Raw genomic sequence first — 12,584 nt, 5'->3', positions numbered from 1 at the left:
AAACAAGATTTCAATAGCCATCCTTTCTATATCCTGCCTCATTCTCATCTTCTATGGTATCACATACCTCGAATTTCTAATAGATTGAAGGATTCTTGGGATGAGTTGTTTGATTTCTTGTTGCATAGACCTCTGTAGACACACAGTTTATGTTTCATCCACTAGACAATAGTTACCTTTACTCATTTAACAAGTATCATTAGCCAGGCGCCATTTGAACTTAAAAAAAAAAAAAAAGATTTATTTATTTATTTATTCTAGAGAGAGAAAGAGAGCATGAGTGCTGCGAGTGGTGGGAAGGGTAGAGGGAGAAGGAGAGAGAGAATCTCAAGCAGATTCCCTGCTGAGCTGCTGAGCACAGAGCGCAATGTGGGACTCGATCCCAGGACCCTGAGATCATGACCTGAGCCAAAAACAAGACTCAGACGCTTAAACGACTGAGCCACCCAGGCGCCCCTGAACTGTGCAGTGCACTTTGGGACACAAACAAAAATTGCCATCACCATGAAGCCTGTATTTTAAGAGGAATACAAAAATAGCCAAATAAATAAATTACAATGCAGTGTTTCAGAGCATGTGAGTATTATAAAGAAAAGTGAAGCAGGGAATGGGGATGGAGAGGGCTGGAAAACTCAACTGCAATTTTTAACAGGAGTACAGAGATGACCTGCAGTGATGAAAATAGATTGTGGGTGGAAAACGAAGAAACAAAGAGATCTGTTAGGAGCCTAGGATAGTAATTTAGAAAAGAGATGATGGAGTCTTAGACAAGATGATAGGGGGCGCCTGGGTGGCTCAGTCAGTTAAGCACCTGCCTCTTGATTTTGTCTCAGGTCATGATCTCAGGCTTGTGAGATGGAGCCCTGATTCCGACTCTGTGCTCAGCATGGAGTCTGCTTGAGATTCTTTCTCTCCCTCTGCCCCCCACCCCAAATAAATAAATAAAATCTTTAAAAAAGAAAAGAAAAGATGTTAGGGACTCGGCAGCAGTGATTGGGAAAAATGATGGTGGTTTGGTATTAGTGGAGATAAAGACAAATAATTGTATTTTGTATGAACGTGAGGATAGATCCAACAGAAAAAATTCTTTAACAGATTCAATATGCAAGGAAGAGGAAATAGAAATGTGAAGGGTTAATGCTAAGGAGATTTATATATTGTTGAAATAAATTTCCAGGCCTAAAATGGAGATGCTCCTGCCCAGGGCACCATGTCAACAAAAACTTAGATAACTGTAGTATCCTGGTAAATGTTCCACTTGACCAGAAATGCAGTATATGAGTCAGCCAATGGCAAGCCACCTCTGAGCTTTATACTTATTTTCTTGTTTCTTGATCTTTCTAAATAAGGTCAGATATGCAACCGCTTAAGCTGAGTACTTCCTCCTTGTCTCCCTCTTGCTTCTTTCTATAAAAGCTTGCAGTCCTTTCCCTTACTCTGCTGCTCTCCAAATTCTTGAAAGTAAAGACTGCCTGCTTCATGAAGTGTTCAGTAAGGTGTTTTTGTATCCGCTAAATTGTCTTTTTTAATCATTTTATATATGTGTATGTGTATGTGTGTGTGTATGTATGTATGATGTATGTATGTATGTCTGTATGAGGTTCACAGATGGATCTAGGAGTCTGAAGTTCAGGAAGGAGGTTTGCACTAAAGATATGAATTTTGGAGTAGTCGGGATAGAAATGAGATTTGTGTGAGGCTCTGTGATCTCATTGGATAACATTTTAGATAAAAATTAAAAGAAAATCAAAGACTTAGCCCTGGGTCACACCTACTTTAAGTGGTTGAAGAGAGAAAAAGAAACCATCTAATGAAATTGGGCGCCTGGGTAGCTCAGTTGGTTAAGCGACTGCCTTCGGCTCAGGTCATGATCCTGGAGTCCCTGGATCGAGTCCCACATCGGGCTCCCTGCTCATCGGAGAGTCTGCTTCTCCCTCTGACCCTCCTCCCTCTCATGCTGTCTCTCATTCTCTCTCTCGCAAATAAATAAAAAATCTTAAAAAAAAATTAAAAAAAAAGAAATAGAGCTAAAACAGCCAATGGGGGGTAGGAAGAAATCCAAGAGAGGATGGTGCCCTTGAAGCCATGTGAAGAAAGCGTGCCAAGGAGGAGGGATGATCAACCATGTTGATTGCTATTGATAAGAAAGTTGAATTTAAAAACATAGAGGTAATTGATAATCTTGACCAGAGCAGTTTTGGAGTGGTGGAGTGAAATTCTGATTGGACTAAATCTAAGAGAGAAAAGGAAAAGAAAGGCTGGGTACAGTGCCTATGGATGGCTTTCCTGCAGAGTTTAAAGTTTAAAAAGAAAGCAAATAAGTAGAATAATGTTCAATGAAGGCAGTGGTATCTAGAGATTGTTGCTGTTTATTAATGTTACCGAACCCAAGTTCAGCTGCCCATCACCTGAAAGATCATCACTCAAGAGATGAGTTTTGATTGGAAAGGAGCACGAGCTTTATTCAGAAGGCCAGCAATCTGAGGAGAAGGTGGACTCTTGTCCAGAAGCCAACTCTGAGATTTCTTCTTGGCCCAGGGACTTTTAAAGGGGTTTAAGGTAGTTAATCAGGAAAGGGAGTGCAGTGGTCTGCAACATTTCTTGGTCACATGCAGACTCGATAATGTCAGCTACAAACGTGATCTCTGTGCTCTGTGGTTGTGTGAGGGCGTCAGGTTCTTGTTCCGTGATGTGCAGAGTTATTCTGTTCTTTCTGCAAAGGAGGGCAAGGTCTACAGATACACAGAGGGAGGTCAGTCAAATCATTTATGTGACCTAAAAGAAAGAAAAACATTTTGCTAAAAAAATTGTTAGGCTAATCAGAAAACCCAAGCAGTTCTGGTTCTTCACTCCTCAAGGCCAGTGGTCTGCAAATCTCAAAGAAAGTAAATTAGTTCCGTTACAGATCAGGGGCCTTAGGTCAGCAAGTAAGAAGTATGTTTACTTGAATCAAGTTAACCCTCAAGACCAGCTGGGGTGCTGTTACATTAATAGAAAGTAGTAACAGCTTCTTCGGGTGCTAATAAGGGGATGGGAATTGGGTGCTAATGAGTTATAAATAATGAGGAGGCATATCTTCAAGTGAGGAGGTTGTATCTGAGTCAAGTCTCTTGAATAGGATAGAAGAAATGGAATACAGTGCAGAAATGAATCATTTTAGATAGGACCGTGAAAAGTCAATGTTATTTAGGTAGAAAGGGGGTATAATTATCCCAAGAAAAGACTATTAGCCCATAAATATAATAGATTTTATCTTTTTTTTAAAGATTGTATTTATTTGAGAGAGAGAGAGGGAGAGAGAATGAGTGGGGGAGGGTCAGAGGGGGAAGCAGACCCCCTGCGGAGCAGGGAGCCCGATGCGGGACTCGATCCCGGGACCCTGGGATCATGACCTGAGCTGAAGGCAGACGCTTAACTGACTGAACCAGTCAGGCACCTCTAGGTTTTATCTTTGATTATGGTATGACTTCAATTTTTATGTTAAACACTCCATTTGTACTTTTGTTATCCTAACCGTGAATTACTATAATAATACACTAGATTTTTTAAATGTGCCCACTTTGAAATTAAGAATCTGTCATTTCTCACCCTTAGACTTTGAATTTTTTGAAAGCAGAGTTTTTTGCTAGCAGACTGTCTGGCAGTTAGAAATTGCTCAACAGATGTCTTATGAAAGACAAAAAGAATACTAACTTATGATAACATGGTACTTTTTTTTTTTTTTTACAACATAGTGAAGTTGAGCTTGTCCATTCATGTAGTAGGAGATTTTTCTTTAAGGCATATGGTTGGATTTCCTACTGTATCCTTGTGTTGCATATGCTAGTAGTGAATTGGTTCATGATTGTTTTTTCAGGACTTTCTGCAATGGTCTAACTTGAGATCTAATTAGAATGAATGGACCTCCTCTTTCAAAAATTTTCCTGATGAGGGTGCCTGGGTGGTTCAGTCAGTTAAGCATCTGACTCTTGATTTCAGCTCAGGTCATGAATTCAGGGTCCAGAGACTGAGCCCCGCATGGGGCTCTGCACTCAGTGGGGAGTCTGCTTGAGATTCTGATGCTCTCCCTCTGCCTCTCTCCCCACCCCCCTCCCCTGCTTGCGTTGGTGCGCATGTTCGCACTCTCTCTGTCTCTCAAAAAAAAGAAGTTTTCTGGTGCATACGTATGTTATTTGATCCAACATCTTTTAACTGAGTATTCTTCTCTGTTGTATGTAGTTAAAGCATTATTTTTAATAAAATTAATTTCTTTTACATTAACATAAAATGCATTATATATGTATGTGCTGTATATATATAACATAATATTATATATATATGTAATGTATAAACAAACAATACAAGGTTTTAAATAGAAGTCCATATTTTAATAAAGGAACACATAAATGTACAATTTTATCATGTTAAAATAAAACAGTGCCTATATTTAGCAATATAGTAAGGATGCCCTTTAAGATATGTGGCAATCATATTTTGTAGGTTAAAATGCATACGGTAATTGTCTACTAAAAGAGGGAAAACAAGCTTGCATTTTTTATTTAACGACTTTCAATAAGTACTTCCCATTTTTAAGAACAATGTACTTATGATAAAAGTCTTCATATGTTCCAGAATGTGTTTACATTTTAGTGAAGAAGAAGAAAAAACATGAATAAAGAACGAAGACAACCACAAAGAAATGATTTGTGTAGTATTATCAGTATAATAATAAAGACTGGACAAATGAAAAACATACCTTAAAAACACATATACTCAAAAACAAATAAAATACTGAACTAAGAAGAAACATGAAAAGCTAGTAAATGATAAAACTGGCGTTTTCTACTTCACAAAGAGAAATGGTGGCCTTTTCATTCATCTTGGTCAATTATTCCCATTATAGGTTCCAGATTAGTCTGCCTTTTCTCATTTTAAGTCGTCGAGAAGAATCTATAGCCTACTAGCTGTCTTTATGAACATTGAAGTTTGTTTACATTAAGGGAAGTTTTCTAAGAGTGTTTTTGTTACTGTTAAAGTTGTCTACCCTGCTTCACTTCTATAAAGGAAAACTATCACATATTTCGTGGCATTTCAAACAATTTTATTTACCATTACATTATATGGCAGCAGCATTATCTAGCAAGTCAATGTACATTTATCAAGGCTCTACTCAACACATTATTCCAAGCATGCTTTTGAAATGTGTACTGACATTGACACTGACCCTTTCTACTATCAGCAAGTGATTTATTTTAATTCAAAATGACATAAGCAATTAGGAGAGAAACTCACAGAGAAAATAAGTTACTCCTTTTCTAGTAGAATGTGTTTTTGCATATCTTATCAGTTTAAGTGTATTCTGATAGCTTATATTCAGGTTTCACTAACCTTAATTTTTAAGATTCTACTAAAGGTTAAGTTTTCTAGAAACAGACTCGGTGGTAGAGTTTAGCATGCAAGACATTTATTAGGGAGTGACCTTGGTTGAAATCAAGCCTGGGGAACAGGAGAGGAAGGGAACAAGAGTGGGCAAAAGAACAAGTTCAGCTGGGATGCGGGTCTGGCAACAGCCTTGACTGAACAGTGAGAGCTGGTGCTAAATGACCCAGCAGGGTTGTCCCAAATGGCCAAGGTAGTATCCCTCACCGCCATCAGACACTGGCTACAGACACCCCGGAAAGGGCATGACTTCTCAGAATGGATCAACAGCTGAAGGATATCATTCCCAGCGGCTGGTCATTGAGTCCTTCTATGAAGCAGGATTTGGGCAGCACATTGCCGTGTCTACCACGGATTCCACACATTTGTCGTTGGCAATGTACTGAAATCATGTAGACTTCATTGTCTAGAAAATTATGTATTTGTCATGATATCAACCTTGGGGATATATTTTAGAGAATTAAATATTAGGGACTTTACTGAAGAAACAAATAAATGGATTATAATGGATACAGTCAGGCTGTCAGTATTTGCATTCCAAACTGGATGTGAAGCATTTGAAAACGCTTTTCGTAGTCATTGTAGCCTCACTTAAACTGTGGGAGGAGTCAGGGTATTTCTTATAATTGATCTGGATAGTAAAGAACTTCCCCAAAATCACAGCATTAGCTCCCATCTTCCCCAGTCATAAGGATGAAAGCTTAACTTTATGTACTACTTGTAGCTTCTTAGTCCAGGATAGTCTTGGGCATGCATTTGGAATGTAATCTCATTCCCCTTCACCAAGTACAGCATAAGATAGGTTCTACCATTTACTGTCATAGAACTTAAGTATAAAGGATGCTTAGTTCTGGTTACTTCAGTCTTGTCTTTTCACTTTTCTAGGTACCCAGTACACTTTTTCCTCTGGCCACAGACATTTTCTCCTGGTGGTGATTATAAAAGTGCTTCTCTCACCTTCACTCGTGATTCCTTCCATAGCGTCAGCTTATTTTTCTTTCTGGTGCACCTTCCCACCCAAAATAATTACTATTATATTACTTCCACTTTACTTCCTTTTTGGTCCTTCTCCATTCATTATTTCTAATGAATGCATAGACCCATACATGCAACATGGGTCATGTGTAACACTAAAAACTAGTGATATGGGGGCACCTGGGTGGTTCAGTCAGTTAAGTGTCTACCTTCGGCTCAGGTCATGATCCCAGGGTCCTGGGATCGAGCCCTGCATCGGGCTCCCTGCTCGGCGGGGAGCCTGCTTCTCCCTCTCCCTCTGTCTGCTCCTCCCCCTGCTTGTTCTCTTTCTCTCTCTCTCTGTCAAATAAATAAATAAAATCTTAAAAAAAAACAACTAGTGATATGATATGAGACATAGCTTATCATCCTGGTCCTTGAAAACATTAATTTTCAAAGGGAGGGGCAATAGAAAATAAAATCTCTATACTTTTGGCGATCTTAATTATCTCTATTGCCATTACAAATTATGAATTGGCTTATTTGAAAGATTTCATTGTCTATAAAACTCTTGATGGGACTATGAAGTTTTGAAAGGCTGGAATTGAAAGACAAATTATCAGTCAAAAAAGGTCTCTGAGAGAGAAGATGCTGGTAAGATACCAAGAGGCTTCTTTCACAATTCCAGAGCGTTCCACCTATGAGACCTAGTAATGAGAATGAATTTCTTCCCATGTTGTGCCGCTCATTTCAGTTAAGTTAGGCATGAGATCAGATCATGATCCCAACACTTTCCAATAAGTTTAAAAGCATGTATATGTTTAACTTCAGTTAAATAAAAATATATGTATATTTATTGGGAATTAATAAACAGACAATGGGACTAAATAAAATCATAATTTCTTAGATACCAGAAGATGCTGTTTTGAAAACATGGCTACACATTTTTTGACAATCATTTCATTGTAAGGAGGACCCTCTCCCCCTTTATCTGAGCTGGTTTGTAATTGTTTTGACTCGCATAATATGGCAGAAGTGACTCTGTGAGATTTCAAGGCTAAGTTCATGTGTCCTTTGCTTTGTTCTATGGAACACTTGCTCTTGGACTCTGGGGACGTGACATAAGAAGTTTGAGTATCCTCAGGCCATCATACTTTGAGGAAGCCTGTGTCATGTGGAAAAGACTAGGATAGGAGCTCAGGTCAGCAGATGCATCTGAACCCAAGTTTTGAGGCACCCAACCCGTGTGCCAAATATGCAAGTAATATAGCCTCCATATGATTCCAATTCCTGGTCGTTTGAGTAACCCCTCAGTAGCTGAGATTTCCAAGCTGAGGCCCCAGACCTAGAGATAAGCCATCCCCATAGTACAGAGTCAAATTCCTGCCCCACAGATTCCTGAGCATAGTAAAAGGTTTATAGTTTTATGCCACTAAATTCTGAGGTGATCATTACACAGCAGTAGGTACCTGGAATGCTCAGGTACTGTAAGTGTATGAGCAATCTTACCCCAATAAGAAAATAAATAAAACCCTTCAAAAATTTCCAGCAAAATTCACTAATTATTAGATGTTCACAGAGTCAGACCCACAGTAAACGTCAGAAATTTTACTTAAACTTATCAGCTATTTTTTTGAAGATTTTATTTATTTTAAAGAGAGAGAGACAGCGAGTGCATGCAAGCAAGGTCGGCGGGGAGAGGCAGAGCAGAAGGGGAGGGAGAGAATCTCAGGCAGACTCCCTGCTGAGTGCGGAGTCCCAATCTGTCTTGATCCCATGACCATGAGATCATGACCACAGCTGAAACCGAGAGTTGGGTCCCCAACCGATTGGGTTACCCAGGCCCCACACATAAGCTCTTTTTACTTTTAAAAATTTATGTACCAAGTTTAACTTGAAGCAAAAAGCTTTCTATTCTTGTAAATTATTTTTGTCTACCAAATATGCACAAAATGATTTTCATATATGTACAATAAAAATCAGATGGAAAAATATGAACCTTTTATTAGCAGTGATTTATCTAAGATTGCTTGATAACTTTATTCAAAAGTACTGAAATGTATGTTACCCAGAGGATAATAGAGCTACTTGATAAACTGATTTTGGGTATGTTGCATACGTGTTTCAATAGGCTTTATATTGAATGAAAATAGACACCTAGTAAAACCATTTTCAGGGTAAAATATTCAATAGCTTTTCCTATTCTTCTAAGTAAGAACATTTCAACTCGTGTTAAAAAAAAAAAATCCTTCCTGATTCAGCAGTTTTTGTAGGCTTTTCCTCAGACTTAGAGTTTACTGACTAATCAGCAAAACTCCCATAAGTACTTACTTAAGAAAAGAGAGAGAATAAAAAGACTATAAAATGACTACATACATTCAATCCCTTAGTGATTCAGAACTTTTATTAAAAGTTTACTGAGGGGCGCCTGGGTGGCTCAGTTGGTTGAGCGACTGCCTTCCGGTCGGGTCATGATCCCAGGGTTCTGGGATCGAGCCCCGCATCAGGCTCCCTGCTCTGCGGGAAGCCTGTTTCTCCCTCTCCCACTCCCCCTGCTTGTGTTCCCTCTCTCGCTGTGTCTCTCTCTGTCAAATAAATAAATAAAATCTTTAAAAAAAAAAAAAGTTTACTGAGAGTTCCAAGTATTTACAAGCCTGAAGTAACACCAAGGTACTGATATGATCCCTGTTCAACTCTCAAAGGCATTAACTTTGGCGTCTCTTAATAGTGTTTCGTGAAATGCCCTGGATTGTGTGTAATATTATGGCCAGACCTGTGTGTTCTCAGAGCTGGAATTAAACTTGGTGGTCTAGTTCAAACCACCAATTTTTTTTTTAAAGATTTTATTTATTTATTTGACAGATAGAGAGAGAGCACAGATAGGCGGAGTGGCAGGCGGAGGGAGAAGCAGGCTCTCCGCTGAGCAGGGAGCCCAACGTGGGGCTTGATCCCAGGGCGGCGGGATCACGACCCGAGCCAAAGGCAGACGCCCAACCAACTGAGCCACCCAGGCGCCCCTCAAACCACCAATTTAATACCAGACTTGAACTGCTTCCATGACTGTTACTCCCTTAACTATCTTGAAAAGAAGTTGCTTGTAAAAAAGAAGAAGAAGAAGAAGAAAGAAGTTGCTTGTATCTTTTTTACTGGATCAGGTTCCAGCAAAGTCACAGTGAAACTCATTAGTCAAGTACAACTTGGATTCCTACTGTAGGGCATCTGACAGATTCTAGAAGAACTGCAGCAGAGCCAGAATACTATACTTCATTTCCCCATAGTTTTTGAATTAAGTATCAGAAGACCTTGCAAGGTATTAAATATAAAGAAACATATATATCTATGCTGAAAGGGCACATTTAATAGTGTTATTATCCTGAGATTTATTATCTTTTATGGTTATATTTGTGAGTAGTTGACAATCTCTGCTCTATTCTGACATCATAGAAATTCCTTTGTCTAAATCTTATCACTAAGAAATGGATATCGACCACAAAGCCAATCTTTACTAGTCCATTTATTTCCCTTCTTAAATCTCTATGTTAGTAAAATTTTTAAGGAGAGGTTGGCATGAAAATCACAAGCAGCCCTGAAGGTAAAATGTTATATAGTACCATGAAGAGAAAATAAAAAATGGATCTGATGGCACACCTCAGAAATCTGAGACATAAAGAAAACATACATTCCCCTTTTTAGATTTTATTGGTATTCTGGACCTGAGCTCCCCATAATGCTATATGGGAGTCCTTTATGGATTATGGAGTATTAGGGGCCAATCCTTCAGAGACAGAGCCATGAGTAGACTTCATTACAGCATCTGAGGATTTCATATTTTATCAGTCACAACTTAAAATGCTTAGCCAAAAAAAAAAAAAAAAGACGTGATATTATTCCCTGGAACTTGTCATTAATAGGGTAAATGAGTAAACAAATATCATTACTTTAAGCATGAGGAATGGAGATGATACAAAATGCAGATATGTAGGATGCCAGAAAATTGATAGGTACTAATTTGCATTATACTGTTAGGCAGTTATGCTTCCCTATTAAAAGCATGTGGTTTGAAAGAAGACACATAGAGTTTGCTTCTTTTTCATTTTAATAAACATCAATTTCAATGACTAAATTTCCACTCTTCAAGTCCTGAGTGTAAATGCACAAAATGTCTTTATTCCATATCCGATGGAGTGATGTGTTTGAGAGCTCAAACTCTGGCAATAATAAGTAAATGTCAGAAAGCATCTAATGCTTCCCTATTAGCCAACCTAAAGACAAGTCAGGTTTTTTTTTTTTTTTTTTGACAGAGAGAGAGATAGCGAGAGCAGGAACACAAGCAGGGGAAGTGGGAGAGGGAGAAGCAGGCTTCCCGCCAAGCAGGGAGCCCGATGTGGGACTCGATCCCAGGACTCCGGGATCATGACCTGAGCCGAAGGCAGTCGCTTAACGACTGAGCCACCCAGGCACCCGACAAGTCAATGTTTTTAAGAAGGCTATTCTAAAATATTTTTTCCAAATAAAGAGCATATTTATATAAATTTATATAAATTTATATATCATTTATATAAATGACCCTTATATTAGTAGCCTATCAATATACAACCTTTGCCTACATGTAAAGGAAAGTAGTATTCAATCAGTACAACATATATGTCATAGATTAGGAAATATAGATACGGAGTAAGTACAGGCTGTTAATGAATTTTACGATTTTGATCTCAAGTCGTATGTAAGATAAAAACAACCTATATATGATGCTTATTTTTTTAAAGGTTTTATTAATTTATTTGACAGAGAGAGAGAGAGCACAAGTAGGCAGAGGGGTAGACAGAGAGAGAGGGAGAAGCAGGCTTCCCGCAGAGCAGAGAGCCTGATGCAGGACTCAATCCCAGGACCCTGAGGTCATGACCTGAGCTGAAGGCAGAAACTTAACCGACTGAGCCACCCAGGCGCCCCCATAGATCTGATGTTTAAAGAGAACACACAGACTCTTTACATTGTGGAAATTCAGCAAAAAAGACAAACAGCGTTCTTCCTTATGGGGAATCTATAATTTAGTAAGGGGAAGAGAACTTTAAGTAAGTAAAACTTTAAATGGGTAAACAGATAATCAATCGACTCTTTCAAATATACAATTTATTTATTTTAAATGATATTCTGATCTTTTATAAAGTAACAGGGTGGCAAGGAGCTGAAGGATGGGTGGTGAGTTTTCTCTGAAAGGAATATTTGAGCTATAACCTGAATAGAGAGTAGGGTCACCTAAGTAAAACAACTCCAGGGGAAGGTGTGAGCAAATGCAAAGGTACTGAGGTAGCTGAAGTGGGCAAGTGGGAGCAAGAAAAGAAGAAAAACAGGACGCATTGTGGTTGAAAGATTAGTGAGTCATCTTTTTTAGTGCTCTTTGAGAAGTAATTTCTAGCCAACAGTCTTAAAGATTCTTGATCTGTCATAACTTAGTGATTAATATGGCTATTTTATAACTACAGATTAGTGAGATCTGTGACATCTGGCTTATACAGAATGTGTGGGTGAACACATTTATCTTAGTTTGGGACAGCATAATGGCAGCACAGCACTGAGATATGTGTGGCAATTTCCTTCAAAAGGTGCAGTTTTTGAAACAGCTTTATGAACCCCAGATTTAAACCAACAAGTGAGTCAATTTGGCTTATTCACCATCCATTCATTCATTTATTCAATCATTACAGAAATAGTTATTTTACACCAGTCTATTTGCCAGACACCCTTCTGCCTTCCAACAGAGAGACATGCAAAGAGACCACTACCAGGAGAACTTAGGAGGCATCATATTTAGAAGGAAATCCTGAATTGGTCAACTGAGGACAAGAATTGTATCACAGAACCTTGTTCATGATACAATCACAGTCCATAACCGATAAATGGCAGGACTAAAATCTGAATCTTTGTCTAGATAATCTCTCTTTCTTTTCCTCTGTCATTCTTTCTTATTGAATTCTTGCTTGCTTGTCTGCTGCTTTTTCTATTTTCCTTTTGTTTTTTATTTGATTTTTCTCAGGTTATTTCACCACTTTTCCTGTAACTGTCTTTCCTTATATAAGTTGTCCTTTCATCAAAATCTCTCCCTTATGAACCATAAGGGGTGATAATGTTTCCTATATGGACTCCAATTGGTAGACTGATCAAAACACTGAGATGTCAAGAAGTCAGAAGGAACACCCACATGGGGCAGAGTC

The sequence above is a fragment of the Neomonachus schauinslandi genome, chromosome 14 (genome assembly GCF_002201575.2).
Source record: "Neomonachus schauinslandi chromosome 14, ASM220157v2, whole genome shotgun sequence".
In the NCBI taxonomy this organism is placed as follows: domain Eukaryota; kingdom Metazoa; phylum Chordata; class Mammalia; order Carnivora; family Phocidae; genus Neomonachus; species Neomonachus schauinslandi.
This window is presented reverse-complemented; position numbering follows the sequence as displayed.